General features: G+C 36.3%; 1 protein-coding gene across 4 annotated transcripts in view; it reads right to left on the reverse strand.

Moving 5' to 3' along the window:
* The window catches only part of WDR33 (WD repeat domain 33), a 90,528-nt gene extending 70,224 nt beyond the window's left edge, over positions 1-20,304 (reverse strand). For 3 of the 4 annotated variants that reach the window (XM_014564991.2, XM_032479221.1, XM_014564992.2), the window contains exon 1: positions 20,133-20,304. The gene's annotated coding sequence lies outside the window, so the exon portion shown is untranslated. The remainder of the gene's footprint in view (positions 1-20,132) is intronic. The other variant, XM_014564994.2, reaches the window with a different exon arrangement.
* Between the last annotated feature and the right edge of the window lie 1,859 nt (positions 20,305-22,163).

Raw genomic sequence — 22,163 nt, forward strand, 5'->3', positions numbered from 1 at the left:
AAGAAATAAAGCAGACCATTTTGTATGCTATAAGCATAGTCACGTTTGTATATGGTTGTTAACATTTATAAAGACAGATACACCAGAATTATTACCAGTGATGGCCTTGGGAAGGGAAATCAGATGACTTAGTGTAAAAACGGTAAGAAATTTAGTCTAGGTTCTCTTCCAGTTTTAAGGTGTCTTGTCTTACATTTAGTTCTTTAAACAATTTTGAGTTTATTTTTGTATATGGTGTGAGGGAGTGTTCTAATTTCACTGATTTACATGTAGCTGTCCAGCTTTCCCAACAACACTTGTTACCTTTTCTCCATTGTATACTTCTCGCCTCCTATGAAGTAGATTAATTGACCATAGGTGTGAAGGTTTATTTCTGGGTTCTCTATTTTATGTATGTCCTTCTGTGCCAATACTATGCTGTTTTTGTAGATTAAAGCCCCAATGAGATGACTGTTTAATGGGTACAGAGTTTCAACTTAACGATAATGAAGTTCTGGGAGATACAGGGGTGACATTTGCACAACTGTGTGAATGAATTAATGCCACTGAACTGTACACTTAAAATTGTTAAAATAAGCTTTAAAAAAAACTTTATTGTGGTATCATTTCTGTACAGTAAACTACATGTATTTCAGATGTAAAAAAAAAAAATACCATGCTCTTTTTATTACTATAGATGAATGGTAGTTAGGAGTATGGAATTACACCTCCAGCTTTGTCTTTTTTTTCTCAGAATTGCTTTGGTAATTCTAGATCTTTTGTGGTCCCATATAAACTTTAGGATTTTTTTGTTCTAGATGTGTGGAAAACTATTCCAGGTATTTTGATAGGGATTACACTAAATCTGCAGATCTCCTTGGGTACTATGGACTTTTTAACAATATTAATTCTTTCAACCCAAGAGCACAGGGTATCTTTCCATTTATCTGAATCATTCTCAAATTTCTTTCATTAATATTTTATAGTTTCACAGTATAGGTCTTTCACTTCCCTGGTTAAGTTTATTCATAGGTATTTTATTTTTCTTGACACAAAGTTAAACGGCGTTTTATTTTTAACTTTCTTTTCCTGGTATTTCATTACTAGTGTATAGAAACGCCACAGATATTTGTATATTAGTCATGTATCCTACTCCCTTGCTTAAGTCATTTATTAGTTTTAACAGATTTTGTGTGGAGACTTCAGGGTTCTCTATACAGAGCATCATGAGATCTGCAAACAGTGACAGTTTTACCTCTTCCCTTCCAATCTGAATCCCTTTTATTTCTTTTTCTTGTCTGACTGTTGTGTCTAGGACTTCTAATATTATGTTAAATTGAAGTGTTAAGAATGGGCATCCTTGTCTTCTTCCTGAATTTAGTGGGAAGGCTAAACTCCTAGAAGAGAACATAGGCAAAACATCCTCTGACATAAATCATAGCAATATTTTCTTAAATCAGTCTCCCAAGGTACAACCTACGGAACAGGAGAAAATACTTGCAAACAATGAAATTGTTACTCCTTGCTTCCTCCTTAGTTTGACAACAGCTGCGTTCTGTTTGTAAAAGTCCTTCCTTGTTTTGGTAGTGCGTACGATGAAGCAGTACACTATATTATGCTTGAAAACAAAAACATCAGCGGGCACCCCTGGACTTTACTGACTAAACAGTGTGCATGTAGTATGTTTCTGTGTGTTCACCTTAGCAGCTTTCTTAGACTTAATTAAGTACAGACCTACATCTGGACTATCGAATGTAATTCTTAAAGATGTAGACCATTTTGACAACTAAGTAATAATGGAGCTTTTTTTGGTTAGAGGAATTTCAAGATTTTGTTTTCAGTATTTGCCAATGATGTGACCAATGAGTGGTTAATATCCAAAATATACAAACAGCTCATACAACTCAATATCAAAATAAACAAACAACCCTATCAAAAAGTGGGCAGAAGCATATTTTAAATGGGTTGTTTTTATGGCTACCAGGAGGGGAAGAGGGTGGGATGAAAAGGGATAAATTGGGAGTTTGAGATTTGGAGATAATAATATACATAAAATAGATAAACAACAAATTTATACTGTATAGCATAGAGAACTATATTCAATATCTTATAGTTACTTACAGTGAAAAAGAATATGAAAATGAATATATGTATGTTCCTATATGACTGAAGCATTGTGCTATACACCAAAAATTGACACATTGTAAACTGATTTTATTTCAATAAAAGTATTTTTAAAAAATGGGTTGTTTTTTAATTGAAGTACAGTTGATTTAAAATGTTCCATTAGTTTCTGGTGTACAGCATGGATGGACTTGGAAGGCATTATGCTAAGTGAAATAAGTCAGACAAAAAGATAAATACTGTAAGATATCACTGCATGTGGGATATAAAAAAATACAATAGAATATAACAGAAAAGAAACAGACTCACAGTTGTAGAGAAGGAACTAGTGGTTACCACTGGGGAGAGGGAAGGGGGAGGGGCAAGATGGAGGTGCAGAATTAAGAAGTACGAACTATCAGGTATAAAATAAGCTACAAGGATGTATTGTACAACATGGGGAACACAGCAAATATTTTATAATAACTATAAGCGGACTATAACCTTTAAAAATTGTGAATCACTATATTATATACCTATAACATATACTGTATATCAACTATACCTCAATTTTAAAAATATATTGTAAAATAAATACATAAATAAAGTTTAAAAAATGGACAGAAGACCTAATTATACATTTTTCCCAAAGAAGACACAGAGATGCCCAAAAGGCACGTGAAAAGATGCTCAACACTGCTAATTACTTGAGAAATGGAAATCAAGCCACAGTTAGGTATCACAGAATGGCAATTATCAAAAAGTCTACAAATAATACTGCAGAGGGTGTGGTGAGAATGGAGCCCTCATACACTGTCAGGAGGAATATAAACTGGTGCAGACACTATGGAAAACAGTATGGAGGTTTCTTAAAAGAACTAAAAATCAAACTACCATGTATGATCCAGCAATACCACTCCTGAGTATAGATCTGGAAAAAATAAAAATTCTAATTCAAAAAGACTCATGCACCCCAATGTTCACAGCAGCACTATTTACAACAGCCAAGATATGGAAGCAACCTAAATGTCTAACAGCAGATGAATGGATAGAGAAGATGTGGGACACACACACACACACACACACACACACACAAAATGGAACACTAGTCTGCCATACAAAAGAATGAAATAATGCCACTGCAGCAACATGGATGGACCTAGGTATTATCACACTAAGCACGTCAGAGAAAGAAAAAAACCACATGATATCACTTATATGTGGAATCTTAAAAAAAAAAAAAAAGATACAAATGAACTTATTTACAAAACAGAAAGAGACTTACAGACATAGAAAACAAACTTACAGTTACGGGAAGGGGGTAAATGAGTTTGGGATTAGCAGATACAAACTGCTATATATAAAATGGGTAAGACAAGGCTGTACGGTATAGCACAAGGAACTGCACTCAGTATCTTGTAATAACCTACAGTGAAAAAGAATACGGAAAAGAGTATATGTATAACTGAGGCACTATGCTGTGCACCAGAACTAACACAACATTGTAAATCAACCAAACTTCAATAAAAAATCAACATAAGAAACAAATAAATCAATATATGACAAAAATATAGTCAGTTGCTTATTCTATGTTGGATTAAGTTTTCAACCAAAAACCTGAGACAGTTCTTAGCTGGAAGCTCTGTAAGACTGAAAGACAACATGCATGCCATGTATGTGATCAGTCCCTCCAAATGAAGAATTCAGTCCAATATGATATTTCTGGAGCACTGACAATCAGCTTCATCATGATATTATTTTAAATAAATAAGGCACAAATCTAGTATCTAGAGTCGACATGAAATACTTTTAACCAAAATTAACTTAAAAGAGGAAATATAACTTTCAAAATAACAGTTGTCATTTCACATGTGCTTAAGTAATACTTTCTATTCCCAAACTGCAAGCTACTAATAACTTAGAAGCCTCTGGAGATTGATGGTATCAGTACAAGGAGAGTTGCTACAGAACAATGGTATGGAGGTTTCTCAAAAAAATAAAACCATAACTACCACACAATTCAACTTTTGGATATTTACCTAAAGAAAACAAAAAACACTAACTCAAAAAGATTTAAGTACCCCATGTTCACTGCAGCATTGTTTACGATAGCCAGACATGTAAACAACCTAAGTGTGTCTCTCTTTCTCTCTATATATATATACACACACACACACACGTATATGTACACACATATATAGACACTTAGGTTGTTTACACACCTTAGCTCTTGTAATATATATACACATATATACGTGCATACATGTGTATGTATGTATGTTTCACAATATTATTCTCACTCACTAAAAAGAATGAAATCTTGCCATTTGTGAAAAACACGGATGGACCTTGAGGGCATCATGCTGAATGAAACAAGTCAGCCAAAGACAAATACTGGATGATCTCACTCATATGTGGAATCTAATACAGACAAACAAACAAACAAAGGAACTCATGCAGAGAGCAGGTTGGTGGCTGACAGTGAAGCGGGTAAGAAGTAGGTGAAATGGATGAAGAGGGTCAAAAGTTAAAAACTTCCAGTTCTAAAATAACTCATGGGGATGTAATGTAAAGCATAGTGACTACACTTAATAGTACTATATTGAATATTTGAAAGTTACTAAAAGAGTAGATCTTAAAAGTTCTCATCATAAGAAAAATAATTGTGACTATGTAAGGTGACAGATGTTAATTACTTATGGTGATGATTTTTCAACATACACATTTACCAAATCATTATGTAGTATACCCAAAACTAGTAAGATGTCATATGTCAGTTATACATCAATTTTTTTAAGTACTAAACAACAGTAATACAACATAATTTATTCAATTAGGTAAATCCGGTAAACGAATTGACCTAGTTACATCAGATAAATAGAATAAGAATTAATTAATCAGGTAATTACTGCTAATTTTCTTCTGTGATAACACTATTATGGTTTTAAGGAAAGTCTATTACTACAGATGATGAACACTGAAGTTTTTAGAAGTCTGCATCTTTCAGAGTTCAGAAAAAAAATTGAACAAATAAGGGAAAAGCACGTTGTACATAATTTAGTCTCTCTCTAATGACTATCAGAAGGCACTTGAAGATCCTGTTCCATCTCAGTGTCACATTATTATCGACACTAATCACATATTATACATACCGTGAACCAAATTTGTATTGCCTATTCATAATTTGCATATTTTTAAGCCTTGGTCCACTGTGAAACCAATACAAGGTAATGATAAATATCTGGAAAAGAGGAGAAAGAGAAGAGGGAGGAAGGAAATACACTCAGTCCTCCATATATATGATTTCTACATCCACAGATTCAACCAACTGTGGATGGGAAACAATTTTTTTTAACTCCAGAAAGTTTCAAAAAACTTGAATTTGCCGCATGACAACCAACAACTATTTACACAGAACGTATACTGCATTTACAACTATTCACAAAGTATTTATTTACATTGTATTAGGTATTATAAGTAATGTAGAGATGATTTAAAATATAAGGGAGAATGTGCGTAAGTTATACACAAATATTACACCATTTTATACAAGGGACACCCACCTCCCCCAGGGGTCTTGGAACCAATCCCCCACTGACACTGAGCAACGACTCTATAGAACCACTGTTAACTGTACGTGCAATTCTGGGTTATACATAAACTTCTGCTCTTTTTCCCTCTTAATAATTACAGCTTGAGAGTTGTATTTTACAACTCCATATTACAAAACTCTTTGTTTGCAGATGTTTTTAACTTGCTAAATGTTCCATTAACTATAACATAATTTACTTAACATGTCCCACCATTGAATGTTTGAATTATTTTAAAATATATCCTACTAAAATTCAAATCACACTGACCATCCTTGTGCATAAAACTTTTTCTGTATTTATTTGCATCATAAGCAAGAGGGATTGCTGAAGTCTAAGAATCTTTGATACTTTCGGTTTAAAAAAAAAATCACTTTTTCTTGGTTATTTCTGTGTTGGTTTTCCTGATTATTAATAAGTTAAATACTTTTCCTGTTGTCAACTTTATTAGCCAGGTTTATTCCCACCCCTATGTGTTTTGAATACTGCTTTTGGGATAAATCTATACCCAGGTCTTTATTTCCCATCTGTCTCCTATATGAGTAGGTTCAGGGGAAAAAATTTCAGTACACATTTTCATTGTTTGGATTTTGAATCTAAAAGGCATACTTTTTATATCTCTGGAGTTAACAACAAAAAAGTACCCTAATAGAAAAAACTGTTATCATCTCCCTTATCTCAAACTCAAGTGGATACCCGTTATTCGAATATTAGGCATTAGCAAACATGCTTACTAGCTAAATTTATCCGTAGCCCCAAAATCAACAAAGTCATTCGCAGACATGCACAGAGCAGCAAGCAGCAAAAGATTCAAATCACCCAGAGCTCAACATCCCAGCTAAGGTCTAACCAGGCACTGTTCTGCTGACTTGTTTCAGGTATCATACTTCTTACAATCTATGGTCATGTTTTCCACATTCATGTGCCTTTTGTTGCTGATCTTCCTGCTTAAAATTCCCCCCCACCCCAAGTGTTTTGCTGAAGGGCTGTCTAGTGTTCCTAAGAGCAAGAAGGCTGTGATGTGCACTATGGATTAAATATGATTAGATACTAATGTTGTAAACAACTAATGCTGTTCACCTTGAATTAGATATTGACGGATCAACAACATATATTAAATAAGGAACATTATACAGAAATACACTTAAAATAAGGTTATGTTTTGGTTGGCTGATTTAAATATTGTCTGAGAGGCTCCCAGTAATCTAAATTTCCCCTAGGAGCAATGGTTCAGTATTTGCTAGTTCAGTGTTTGTGGCAACTTTACAGAACACAGTAACTACCATGAGTAACAAGAATCAACTGGAGGTGGCAGTCCTTACCATTCACAGGGAAAAATAATAGACAGGGTGTGACAGAGAGTGCAAGGATATTCTCATTTTCTTTTTTTAAAATCACCTTCAACTGTAGAATTCCTTCTTTAAGTTACATCTTAAAAGACATTCAGCAAAGCTGTATCACTGGAATACTATTCACAACTCCTCCACAGAACCCTTAAGCCTTGAGGGACGGGGGTACTGTGCATCATTAGAGTGCAAAGAACAAACTAGGGGAGCTAGGACTCTATTTAAGGCTCTAGTAACTTCTTCCCCTACCTTGGAGAAATTTTTGATACCTCTTGGGTCTTTGTTTCCTAGACTTCTAAAATGAAGGAACAGGATTAAGAACCATTATCATCACTCAATACTTAAAATTTGTAAAGCACACAATGATTCTGACTTAAAATTTTATATTTGATATTCAAGAAAACTTTTGCTATTTTTAAATCATGTTACAACAGCTATGATTTCCAGAAGTACTTTACGTATCTATAAATTTCAGAAAACCACCCTATGAGTTAACAGAGATCCAGGTGGGCAACTAAAAAATTCTGTCTTGCAAAAGCCTTTCAGTGCAGTTCACAAGCACAATAGGCAACCAGAAAGGAATGACTAAATAAATTACTTCCGCATATCTCTATCATGAGATCTTACATAATCATTAAAAATGCCTGAAATATTTCAAACAAACTGCACATGATCTAAGTGGAAAAATCACACTGTGGGATAATTATAATTATTTTAAAAGAACTGTACACTTTTGCTCAAAAGCCAAAAAATAAGAAGGAACACACAATCAAAGTAACAGAGCAAGGACTTATGGTAAGATTCTGTTGTCTTCTTCACACCCTGGGTTTTTCCAAGTTGGCCACAACAGACATGAATTACTTTTATAAGGAGGTAAGACTGGTGTTTTTCTTTTTTTTTAAATGATATTCTGAAATGTCTAAGTTTGCCAAATACTCTCACAACCTTTGCTGGGATATTCCTATACCAATGTTCTCAATTATTTTTGTACATTTATGCTTATTTATTACTCTCAATTTATCAGCAGTCTTTGCACTTCCAAAGTACATTAGAAAAAACACTGACAATACAGTGGAGAGGTCCAGGAAACAGTTATTGCTCACAGGACAACAGTAATTTTTGTGTTTCTGTATTATAGACTAAGAATTCACACCAAATTAAAAGGGTCTGTTTCCAAAAGTCTAATTTAAAATACAGAACCTGTAGCATATACAAAAATAACTATTTTGAGGTGGGAGGACAACGCTTCAGAAATACAAAGATAAAGTCCATTCTCCAGAACAACTATAACAGAGACATTTCACATAACAGATCTCTTAACTGTCCATCAAAAGATACGCCTTCTGCATTACGACTCTTGGACAGAGAAAGCAAATGGTGATTTCAACTAGTCCTAATCAGGCTAGCAGAGCATAGAGGCTTGATCTGCAACTGAGATACTTCTTTGAGCAAGTCTTTTCCTAAATTGAAAAAAAAAAAAAAAGTATATGTATGAAAAATAAAAAATCAGGAAGACTGATCCAGTTAAAGAAGATCAAGGAGACAAGGAAATGTAACACATGACCCTTACTTAGATCCGGGTTTGGGGAAAAAAAAAAAACAGCTATTAGAGATGTCTGAATGTGGACCTGGTGTTACATAATATTAGGGAATTATGGCTAATTTTCTTTGTGTGAATTGTACACTGAAACTGCATTCTGAAGCATCATGTGTTATGACGTCTCTAATTACTCTAAATGGTTAAAATGTCTGTACGCATGTATGCATATAGAGACAGAATGTTACTGGTTGAATTACATCCCCTCAAAATTCATATGGTGAAGTCCTAACCTGCAGCAGCTTATTGGGAAACAGAGTCCTTGCAGATGACATTAGTTAAGATGAAGTCATACTGGAGGAGGGTGGGCCACTAATTCAACATGACTGGTGTCCTTATAAAAAGGGGGAATTCGGACAAATGTAAGGTTGGAGTTAATGCTGGCACAGTGACAGAACTACCAGAAATTAGGAGAGATCTGAACAGATCTGTCCCTAGTACCTTCAGAGAGAACATGGTCCTGCTGACACCTTGATCTCAGACATCTAACATCTAGAACTGTTAAGACAATAAATGTCTATTGTTTAAGTCACTCAGTTTGTGGTATTTTGATGTATCAGCCCTAGCAAGAAAATACAGCAAAACTATAACAAGTGTTGAATTTAGGAGGCAAGTATATGGTATTAACTTCTTTCTTCAACTTTTCTGTATATCTAAAATGTTTAATACCGTACGGTAAATACTTTAGGATTGTGTGAATATTCTGTTCCCCAGTAACCATTCATTTAATAGTCATTGATGTCACTTATCTGAATAAAAGGAACTTCGTTTATCAATATCCACAAAGTAAGTGCTGGGATTTTGACTGGTATCATGTTGAATCTACATAGCAAGCTGGGAAGAACTGACAACTTGACAATATTAAATCTTCTTACCATGTACATTAAATATTTTGCTATGAGAGGGAGTGCTATGGGGAGAAACAAAAACAGGTAGGGGAGCACAGATGTGAAACAGAAATGTTTCAGATGAAATAACTTAGGATGCTAAAAGAAAGGATACATCAAGTGGAGAAGGGGAGGAGGGGCAATTCTAGACAGAGGAAACAGCAAGTGGAAGTAAAAGAGAAATACTGAGGGCTTTTGGGGGGGGTTGAGATAAAACTGAATGATAACACTGTATTCATTTTAAGTGTATATACAGTTTTTTAAATGGTGGGGTGGGGGAGAGGGAGCAGCAGAGAAAGATGCTGGAAACCTAAAGTTCATATACTGAAGCTAGATTCTGAAATGCCCATTATGCTAACCTATATGAAAGAGTTTATATGTATCACATAAAGCAGAAGCTGTAACTGGGGTCTATGGATACATAAACGGGCAAAAGGAATTCAATGACCCTCCCTACCTCAGAGTTGCATGTAGAATTCTAATATGGATATTTATGTTTTTCTGGGAAGAAGTATACAACTTTCATCAGACTCCCATGGGTCCAAAAAGTATAGAAGCCACTATTACAGGCAATGATGAATCATCCCAGGTATGTATAGCACATGAAAATTATCAAAAAGGGGCAGATTAGTGATTTTACGTTCCCCTTGTTACTCATGCTGAGGAATGACTCATCACTCTCTGGGAAGCAACACCATTCAAGAAAGCAACAACTATGATAATACAAGTGGTGGTTGGGTGTGAGAAAAACTACCATATTCACACACTGATAGTGTACATACTGTGACCAAGCAACTGCACTTCTGTGAATTTACTCCTACATACACGCTCACTCGTGCACAAACGCATGCACAAGGTTATTCAGTGGAGCACCGTTTTTAGTAACAGAAGACTGGAAACCACTCATGTCTACCAAATAGAGGGCTAGTTAAAGAAAATCATGAAATACCCACACAACAATTATGCAACTCTTATAAAGAAGGTAGTTCTATTTAGGATCTCCAAGATACACTGTTAAGTGAAAAAAAAGTACAGAACACTGTATAGACTACTACTGTGTACGTGAAAAGGAACCCAAAAGAGGGGCATATACACATCTGTAGTAAATGCGTTTGCTATATACAACCCAAAATATCTCTGGAAGAATTCACAACAGACTGCTAACTGTGGCTAATGAACAAATAAAAGAGGACTGGAGGACAGCAGTACCAAGGAGACAGAGATCACTATACATTCTCTTCTACCTTTCACTTTTTAAAACACATGTACATAGTATATAAAGAAATGAATGAATGAATAAATGCAAAAGAAAAATAATTTATAAAAAATGCTACTAAAGTAGTGTTATGTGCAGTTTCAGCACAGTACCAGAAATGATTACGCTGGACACAAAATTAGTGTAAAAAGCCATAGATGGAAATGAGCATTGTGGGTAGAAAATGTGGGTGAAAAGCTCCCTAATAATATCAACTACAATTTGAGTACCTGAAACATGTGAAAGAGGCACAGTCTACATACTAGGGGTGTGATACGTGTGGGTAAAATTTATCAAGAAATATTCTGCCAAATTCTACAATTATCTGGCAGATTTAAAGGCTGAAAATCATTAGGTTACTAAAACAAACACACCAAAGTCCTAGCTGGTAATCAATTTTGAACAAAGCTAGATATGACAACTTCAAGACCACAAAATAATGTGAATGTATTCCTGATGGAAGGTTCTTCTATTTTAGACTTTTCTGGCCATGTAACTTAAAATTTTAGCTCTCTCTCAAAGACAATGAACCAAAAAACTCTTCCAACTTATACTGAGATGTTTGGAGTTTGCTTTTTGTTTTGTTTTTTGTAAAGGTGGAGAAAAGAACATTAAACTTGTATTCAGGGGACTTGGATTCTTCCACTAACTGTGTAACGATGAACAAATTTAGTCTCCTCGATCCTGTTCCTTAAGGGTCTAGATGGGATGATCTCTAAAAGTAAAATAATTCTAAAACTTCAGGATTATATGGGGAGCAGCAAACAATGTTCCAGTTTCTCTTAGCTCATTTTAAAACTTGGCTTAACAACTAAATTGAAGGTTAAAGCATTTAACAGAATACACAAAGACAATCATTACCAAAGGAACAAACCAAAGAGATGGCTGTGAATAGTTCCAATTTATCAATAGTAAGATAAAATGACAAGCTATGTGTGACAGGCTTTGAATGCCGCTTCACAGTTTCTGGTTCTATTACCCACACTGGCCTAAAAGCCTAATTAGTTCCTCAGTCTTTGGTATTTGTGGTGTCTTTAATTACCCTACAAAACATACCGTCTTACTCTGGTATTTCCCTCTGAACAAGTCAGTCTGAGTTTCAAAAGTAACAGTGGTTATTAAGGATATGATAAACAGAGTTAACCAAATACCTAAAAGTGAAGTTTAAAAAAATTCACCACTGAAACACGTGTCCTTCATTATTTTTTTTTTAAGTTAAAAAATTTTTTTAAATTATTTTATTTTATACTTTCTTTGGTGGGGAAGAGGTTTACTTTTTATTTTTAGAGGAGGTACTGGGAATTGAACCCAGGGCCTTGTGTATACTAAGCATGTGCCCTACCACTTGAACTATATCATCCTCCCTCCTTCATTATTTTTGATGAATCTTCTCTTTATAAAGGCTCAGTACTGTTAAGTAAAACTACTTTTATTAGAGCTAAAACTAAAGATTATTGATTTCTAACCACAAAGTCAAACTCACTATAGTTTTCTAACCATACAATCAAACTTATATTCATATTTATACCCATGGACAATAATCCACACTTCTGGTTGGGATAATCAATTGTTTATAGAATTCTAATATGGATATTTACATTTTTTTCTGGAAAGAAGTATACAACTTTCATCAGATTCCCATGGGGTCCAAAAAGTATAGAAGCATTAAATACAGCAAATGTATATAGCTCAAATTGTAGAGTGCATGTTTAATATGCACAAGGTCCTGGGTTCAATCCTCAGTACCTCTATTTAAAAAACAACAACTAATAATAAATAAATAGACCTAATTACCCCCCCCCAAAAAAAAGTTTAAAAAAAAATCACAATGAGAGAGTACTTCACATCCACTAGGGCTATTTTAACCAAAAAAAGGGAAAAATAACAAGTTTGGTGAGTATGTGGAGAAACTGGAACCCTCAAATACTGCTAGTGAGTATGTAAAATACTGCAGAGAAAAGAGTTTGGAATTACCCTAAATCCTAAACATAGAATTAGCATAATACCCAGCAATTCCACTTCTAGGTATACCCCCAAGAGAACTAAAAGCATTATGTGCACACAAAAACTTGTACAGGAATGTTCATAGCAGCATTATTCACAAGAACCAAAAAGTGAAAACAACCCAAACGTTTTACTGACTAGACTGCCCAGTTAAGAGAGAAGATAAGCTGAGCACAGGCCCAGTGGAAGAGATGCACAAGGCAAGACATGGAGGGACTCAGAGTGCTGATGTTCTCAAAGTCCACGACTCCACGTGTTCACCAACCCAGACGCCCTCCGAACCTTGTCCTTTCTTTTCTATGGAGGCTTCATTACCTGGGCATTATTGACTAATCACTGGCAATAGATTCAACCTCCAGTCCCTCTCCTCTCCTAGAAGCCAAGCGGTTGGGCTGAAAGTTCCAACCCTCTAACCACATATGGTTTCCCTGACAATCAGCATTCATCCTTAGGTGCTTTCCAAAAGTCACCTCACTAACACAAACTCAAATGTGATTAAATGGGGTTTGTTATGAATATCAAGACACATTTCTCACTATAATCACTAAGGACATTCGAACGGTTTCAGGAGCTCTACGCCAGAAACTAGACAGACCAAATACATGTTTCTTATTATAAATCTCTTGGGGGTTGGGGGGGAGTTGTGCAGGGAGGGAAGCTCTGGATTGATACGGAATGATTTTTTGAATATGTTTGTAGGAAAAAACAAGGCTCGCACACACAAATGGGACTATATCAATCTTAAAAATTTTGGTGCAGCAAAGGACACAATCAACAGAGTGAAATGGCAACCTACAGAATGGGAGAAAATGTCTGCAAATCTGATAGGGGGTTAATATTTAGGACACATGAAGATCTCCGACAACTCAACAACAAAAAAATCAAATAACCCAATTAAAATTTGGGCAAAGAGCTTAAAGAGACATTTCTCCAAAAAGGATATACAAATAACCAACAAGCATATGAAAAAGATGCTCAACATCATTTATTATTGGAGAAATGCAAAATGAAACCATGAGATATCACCTCACATCCATTAGAATGGCTACTATCAAAATATAGGGAGTAAGAGTTGGTGAGGATGTGGAGAAATTGGAACCCTTCTGCACTGTTAATAGGATTGTGGAATGGTGCAAACCACTGTGGAAAACAAGATGGAGGTTCCTCAAAAAATTAAAAATAAAACTACCACATGACCCAGCAATCCCTCCTCTGAGTATGTATTAAAAGGGTCCCAAAGAGATATTTGCACACCTATGTTCATAACAGCACTATTCACAAAAGCCAACACATGAAAGCAACCCAAATATCCATCCACAGGTGAATGAATAAACAAAATGTGGTACAAAAAATGGACTAACATTCAGCTGTTAAGAAAAAAAAAGGAAATCCTGTCACATGCCACAACATGGATGAATGTTGAGGACATTATGCTCAGTGAAATAAGCCAGTCACAAAAAGACAAATACTGTATAATTCCAATCATATGAGATATCTAAACTAGTCAAACTCTTAGAAATATAAAGTAGAAGAGTTACTGCCAGGGGTTGGGGCAAGGGGGAAAATGGGGAGGAGCTGTTCAGTGGATGAGAGTTAAAGTTTTGCAAGACAAAAAAAGTTCTCAGATCTCTGGCACAACGTGAATATTATACTTAACACTATTGAACTGTACACTTAAAAATGGTTAAGATGATAATTATCTTTACAATTAAGAAAACCAAGGTTTACAAGTTGTTGTTTTTTTTTAAGCGTGCCACTTTTGTAGGAAAGAGAAGAGAATGCACACACATACACATACCATACACTGGACAAGTAAGAATGGGAGTGGGGAGTTTGGAGAAAGAAGCAAGATTTAAGTACTCTTTCAATACTGTATTAAATTTTAAGCCATGTAAATATTAAACATATTTAAATCAAGAAGAAAAAAGCACACTGGAATATGAACAAAAAGTCAAACCTGATCATCAAAAGTAGTCAAATTGATAAAGCAAACAAATAAAAAAAAAAGGTGTTATCTCAAGTAACTTTTGCTTTGTTTTTTTTTGGTGGGGGGAGGTAATTGCGGGGGCAGGATGTAATTACGTTTTTACACGTACTGGGGATTGAACCCAGGACCTCATGCATGCTAAGCATGTGCTCTACCATTTGAGCTATACCCTTACCCCTCAAGTGACTTTTGAACACAGTTCTCTTAACTGTTCATCTTTAGTGCAATAAGTTTTAAGGAAAAAAAGGAGTGAAAAGAAATCATCTGCACTTAGTAGGATTGTTAGTAATAATACTGGCATTGTAAATTGAGTCTACTTTCTTTGTCGCAAACTCCACTAATGTTAACTTTGATTTGTCATTTAAAATACCAGTATAAACTGATGATTTTTGAAAACACGTTTCCTAGTTCTGCTCACTGAAAGGAGCCTAGAAGCTGAGAAACCTTAGTAACAGTGCATGTAACACCTTGCACCCAAATCTTAATTTATAAATATCACTTTCTATCAGAAGAAAGTGGGGCTTTTTGGAGAAATAGGAAAATACGAAAAACAAGAAACAAAAATATGAGAAGGACCTGGGTTATTTTGTTTTTCCAAACACCAAGAAAGCCCTCAACGATTAATTAGCCTCAGTCAAAAAGGACATGAGAGCCAGCTCAAAGAGGGGCTCACACTGGCCAAATCTGGGACAACTTAAGCATCAAAAAACAATAACTACAATTGACTAACATATTTTAAAAAAAAATAGTAATGTTCCAAAAACTAAGAGAAAACAGAAAAACCTATACTCTTTCAAAACAATGTCAGTCATTAAAGAAAAAAAGGCCATAGAACTGGTCCTGATTAAAGACCAAAGAGATACAATTAAATACAATGTTCAATTCTAGACTGGATTCTAAACTTCAGGGGCAAAAAACTCTACAAGGGATGTTACTGGGACAACTGGAGAAATCTGAATATGAAATCTGCATATTAGATAAATCATATTAGTGTTAAATGTATAGAACTTGTTAATATTGTGGGTATTTAAGAGAATGGTGTTCCTAGTGGAAAGGTGCATGGTGTCTGTAAATGACTCCAGATGGTTCAGAAAAAAATCTGTAGGGTAGGGAGAAAAGAATAGACAGAGAGAGAGGGCCAATGTGACAAAATGGTAACTAGTGAACAGGGATGGAAGAGTGCAAGAGAGTTCCCTGTACTATTATTCCATTTCTTCTGTATGTTTATATTTATTTCAAAAATTTAAAGTTGAAAACATGAAGGAGGGGGAAGCTTTTCTTCACAGAAAGCAGCTAATAATGTAAACAAATAATAGAACTATGAGAATTTAGAAAATTCATTCATTCAATTTTTGTAATCCCCAACCAAACAACAACTAGGTCCAATAATCATCAACCATTAGGTGTCAGGGGAAAATGTACCTTTTCAACGAAGAAATCTGGTGGACACCACACTAACCCAGTAAACTCAGCACTGGAAACACTGGGGCAAACTAACATCTGGCAAGCCCCAACACATTACTGATGGCTTGGTCATCACTAGAAACAGGAGAACCAGACATTCTGTCCTTCCTACTGTAATGCAACGCAAATTACCTATCATCCATCACCTATGCAGTATTTTTGCCAAAAATATTTGATCCAAATTTAATCAAACCTCTCCATATCTAACTTCCAATTTACAGGAAGTTTTAAAAATAGAGAAACAAGTTAAATGACATTTTAAGCATTCAGTCAGAAAATCCCAAATTGGACTATTCTTTAAAAAGTCCATGCCAGAGACTTAATGCTGTCTTAGGCATAATAATGATACTGTGTTTCTTATATGGTCTTAGCTGGAAGCTAATTTGCAAAACAAAGATATAAAGTGCAGGAAAATGACATTATTTTAAAGAGATTCATCCTGAAGTATTTAGAGGACAATCATATGATATCTGCATTTAATTTCAGTTGGTTCTTGAGGGGAGAGGTATACTGAGAGCTTAAGTAAAATAGTTAAATGTTAGTAACAGATAAACCTAAATGAAAGCTTACAGGTGTTCACTGTGTCCCTCTTTCGACTTTTCTGGATGTTTGCATTTTCTCATAACATATAAAGATAGAAAAAGGTTACCAGAATATCCCACATATGAAAAAGGGGAAATTGCTCCTTAAAAGCATCTTACTGAGACAGTAAACAGATCAAGTGCCTATAACAAACTCAGCCTTAACGCACAACTGCGCAGCTGTCAATCCACCCAAGGATCCAGCTTGAAACCCAGAAGGCATAGTACCAGGCACTACAGGACACAAAGTAACAGAAAGCAGTCACAAAGCTGTAAATAAACAAAAAGTCACCAAAGATCTCATTAATGGGATGGGGCTTAGCTGGATTTTGAGGACTGGACAGGACAAGCGTAGTCTGAAAAGTGGGAGACAGGCAAAGAGGTCATAAAAGCGTGCCAAGTAGCAGAAATAAACCAGCACTGTGTGAAATATGGATCCCAGTAGAGTCATGAGGAGAATTTTGTAGAAAATTCATTCATCCCTCAGTTTTATGATGCCTGGGTTTTATGAATACAAAAATCAAGGCAATACAGCACCTGCCTTCAAAGAGCTAACAAAGTAGTGAGAAGATACTACTCTAATCAAAATACATTAAGTAGAGATATACACAAAATTATTTAGTAACACAGGGAAAGGAGTAGTTACCAGAAGAACAAGATTATCAGTAAGTTTTCAACAAAGATACCTGAATTAATTTTTAAAAAGTGAAAATGGGAAAGGTAGGAATGGGCAAAATGAAGGGGTCAAAAGGTATAAACTGTCCAATTCTAAAATAAATAAGTCATGTAGATGTAACATACAGCATGGTGATCACAATTAGTAACACTATATTGCATATTTAAAAGTTTCTAAGTGAGTAGATCTTAAAAGTTCTCACCACAAGAAAAAGAAATTTGTTAACTATGTATGGTGATGGACTTATTGTGGTGATCATCTCATAATATATACTAATATCAAATCATTATGTTGTACACCTGAAACTAGTAAGATGTTACATGTCAACTGCACCTCAATAAAAAAAAAATGACTTCAAGTCACAGAAAGTAAAATGCCAAAATTTACTAAACGCATACGATGTACTAGACACTTTCTTTCACCTTTGAGATAAACATTATAATTAACATTTTTATATATAAGGAAACTGAAGTTCAGAAAGTATAATGGACCAAATGCGAAAAAGCTAGTTACTGGTGAGCCTGACATTCAAAGCTAGATCTGTCTACTGCTAAAACCCATGTGCTTTCCAATACAACCCAGCTCTGGGAATTTATAAGCACTCAAATTACGAATATAAGGTACAAACAAACATTAAGTCAGCCACTCTACCAGAAAACACTAAAATGTTCTAGAGTCAGAAAGGATGAGAGTAACATGCCTAAGATTTTCCAATGATGTATCTACTTAAGAGTCTCGGAGAAACTTTCACTGTTTCAATAGAAAAAGAGAATTAACATCTCTTAAAAGTAAAAGTTTCAACACAAATAAAATCCTGGAATAATGTCTGGCAGAAAAGTAGAACAATCAGGAATCTTAAACAACAAATCTAGAATGCTTAAACAACTGGTAAGTTTATGACATTTAATTAAATACACTTCGATAATGAAGATTTCTAATCTGCAGGCTCTAACCAATTAATACCAATTTATCTAAAAGTCCTATTGTCTTGGTGAGCAACCTCAAAAGGATTACATACTTTCTTAAGTGAGAAACTTTCACTAATATCTCCAATATATTTGTTATAAAACTTTACCTGACTTTCTATTCTGAAACATGAAACAGTTTAAACTTCAGCAATAATCAAATAACATTTTTCCCAAAGTAATGTAAGAAGTATACGGACTTGTTACCTAGCGAAGAGAGCTCTGAATAAGCACCTTAAGTGGCTCCTTAAAAGTGTAATTAAAGCCTTAGGTCAGGATAAAACTGACGGCAAAATCTCTTTTTAATATTTTTCACCAGCCAAAGAACGCAAGTTAAGCCATCAACCTCAGAGATAAGGATTTATTTTTTCCTAAAGCACTGTGCTGTAAAGCCAACTTTCTTCCAAAATTCTTCCCCTAAATACAGAAAGATAAGAGCTTTCCACAAATTTCAAAACACGCTAATTACGGAATTTCAAGCCTCAGCACAAACGCAAATGGACACAGCATGTTACTTCTAGGCAAGGAAACCAATTAAAAGTACGAAAGCATTTTACGGTAATAAAAGGTGGGTGTCAAATGCAGTTAAGATTAGGAAAACAAAAATGCCATAGGGGAACAATTAACGTGTTTCTTTTTAACTAAGAGTCTCTAAAAGTTTTCTTTGAATTAAAAAGTTCAACCACTGCATCACGTTCACAGGCAAAAAATACTGCGTGCACTAGATATCCACAGTGTGCTTTAAAGTCAACTCAGCGCTCCCAAGAGGTATTCCTATCAACATTGGCTTTTTGTTAATACTCTACAGTCTTCCAAAGTTCCCAGTCAACTTATGGTCATCTGTGTAGAAATTACTTCAAAACATTCTTAACAGGCTTTCTAAAAGTAATCCGTACTTTTCTGATTTGATTTAAACAGGTTCAATTACGGAATTCCCTATAGACCCGCCTCCTTCTCTCTCCGGAAGGGCCACCAACCACACGGGTTACAACAAAGTATCAACACTTTTTCTTTAAAAAAAAAAAAAAAAAAAAAAAAGAATGCTTTCTAAGATCCTAAATATCTAGTTGCCAGAAGGCAACTTAAAATGAGAGATGTGCTGGGAGTTACTAGAGACACATGCAGGGAGCATGATCTTAAACAAACAAAATAGCAACAGAACTATTCCAAAGGAGCGGGGTTTTTATTTAGCCTGTCAAGCTGTGGACCCATCCCTGTTAAAACTGTCGACTTCCAGCCACGACAATTACGAGGCTAAACCTTCCGCTGTTTTGCCGGTTTCGCATTAACTAACTTCCCGTGACCCCTCCAACCAACCACTCAAAGCCACACTCCATTCAGCTCTCGGCCCAACCTCTCCCCTCCCGTCCCAAATTTCAGTTTAACGCGCTTTCCTCCTCTACACTTCAGTTTTATCCGTGGCCTACCCTCCCTACGTCTTCTTGTTGCCACCGGTTCCCAGGCAGGGCCTCAGTCCTTCCATGGCCTCCTTTCCCGATCCGCCTCACGCCTCCAGCCCCCTCCCCGAAGGCCCGAACCCGCCTCAAAGAGCCTCCGGACGTCGATCCTCCCCACTCTTCCAACCTGTCCCCAGGCGCCCCTCCGGGCCCCCAAAGCACGCAACGGCCGAGCTTGAAAATGGCGGAGAGTGCCGCCGCCTGCTGCCGGGGAGCGGTCCCGTGCCGCCGCCGCACTCACCCTCTGGCGCTGAGCAGAGCTCCTAATGGATGGCGAGCGAAGTGTTCGTCTTCACCGTTGGGAATGTCTCTCCTGTCTGGCCTCCTCCCTCCGCCCCTCTCAATCCCACTCCTCCAAAAGAGTAGCCTCCATCTTCCCTATGAGCCACCGAGCGCACGTCCTGCGTCATCACGCCCCGGCGTACGCTACGACGTCACGCGCGCCACGGTCGCCGGGCTCCGTAGGACTCGATCTGCGCATGTGTGTAGGTGAGGGGCGGGGCCTGGCGGGAACCCCACGCGGCTCTGCTGAGCGGCTCTTTGTTCCAGCTGAGAGGAGGTTGGCGCTGCGTGGGGAGGAAGGTGGCCTCCAGTTGGGAGTTAAGCCTAATGCTCTCAAAAATAACCCGTTTAACAAAATTTGAATAAAAGATTTGTTTGAATAAGAAATTTGGTGGCGGTGCTGCAGTTGCTCAATATTCATCCGTGAAACTGGGGCTCCTGCCTGACAATATTTTGAGAATTTGAAAGAAGTCACGGAGCTGAGTCAAGCACAAGATTTGAGTTTGCTCATTACCTGATGTCTCTAGGTTATCTCCTTTCCTCACTCAACGTGGAGACCAAGTTACAAAAACAGCCCTAGGGTACTACCTCCTTGGAAAACGGTTTCAACTGCGTCTACTGAAGCTACGCATATCCTCACCCAGAAACTCAGCAGGTCCTCTCCAAGAGGACCGAGTGCACACGCCCGCCAAAGGCTTGCACAGAAGCTATATTTGTAATAACAAAACACTGGTAACCCAAATGTCCATTAGTAGTTGTAAATAAACTGTCCTGTGATGAGCTGCTATGTAGCAACAGTGTTGCAGCAAAGTGTGTTATAGCTCAGTGTTACAGCTCAGTTGTAACAACAACCTGGATCCAGGAGAGAGACCAAGCAGCGAAGAGTTGGAGAACTCAGGTTTATTATGCCCGCAAGCCCAGAGGAGTAAACACTCCAAGCTCCAGACCCCATCTGTCCGTTTACACATACTTTTATACGCTGCCAGTCAACACTTTGCAACATCATAAGGTGTAACAAAGTTGACAAATTAGGAAGGAGCTTTGTAGAAATGGACCAATCAGGAGTGATAGAAATGGACCAATCAGGAGTTAGCTCAGGGAACCAACAGAATCTCAGGGCTAAGTTCAGCTTTCCTAGAAGCAAGCGATTTCAGAGGCAAAAAGAGAGATAATGACGCGGGGGCCAGGGAACCAGATGATGCTGGCAGGAGAGTAGTGGCCCTGCCTGGGGGTCCTTCTGGTCTTTTTCATGGGGCTTCCCACCTCTACAGGAAATTCAGGCAGACCTCGGAGATACTGTGCCTGTTCCTTTCCAGGCCACCGCAAGGTTTCTTGGTTTCCAAGTGCATGCTGAAGTCATGTTTGCAGTATACTGTACTTTATTAAGTTTGTAATAGCACCATGTCCCTTAAAAAAGTACATATATTTAAAATGCTTCATTGCTAAAAAATGCTAACCATCATCTGACAATGCAGTTGCCACGAAACTTCCATGTTAAAAAAAATACAATATCTGTGAAGTGCAATAAAATAAATTATGCTGTAATTACAGACAAATGAAAACAACCTGGTAAATATCATAGATGCTGTTAAATCAGGCACAAAAAGAGGACACTGGATGATTCAATTTATTTATTTTTAATGTTTAGAACAATGTTTCTTTTCCCACAAGATCATGCAATCATGTATTTTTATTTTATTTATTTATTTATTTTTATTGAAGTATAGTCAGTTTACAGTGTGTCAATTTCAGCATAATAAGTGATTCAATTTATATGAGATTTGCAATACAACTTCAATATCCTGTCCACCAGAACTTGACACAACATTGTAAACTGACTACTTCAATTAAAAAAAAAGAAAAATTATTAAGACAATACAACTTCAAAACAAGCAAGTTATCTTCTACCTTTAGAAAAGTAATTTAGCAATATGAACCAAGAATCTTAAAAATATTTATTACTTTTTGTTTAATTGAAGTATAGTCAGTT

Source organism: Camelus ferus, chromosome 5 (genome assembly GCF_009834535.1).
Source record: "Camelus ferus isolate YT-003-E chromosome 5, BCGSAC_Cfer_1.0, whole genome shotgun sequence".
Taxonomy (NCBI): domain Eukaryota; kingdom Metazoa; phylum Chordata; class Mammalia; order Artiodactyla; family Camelidae; genus Camelus; species Camelus ferus.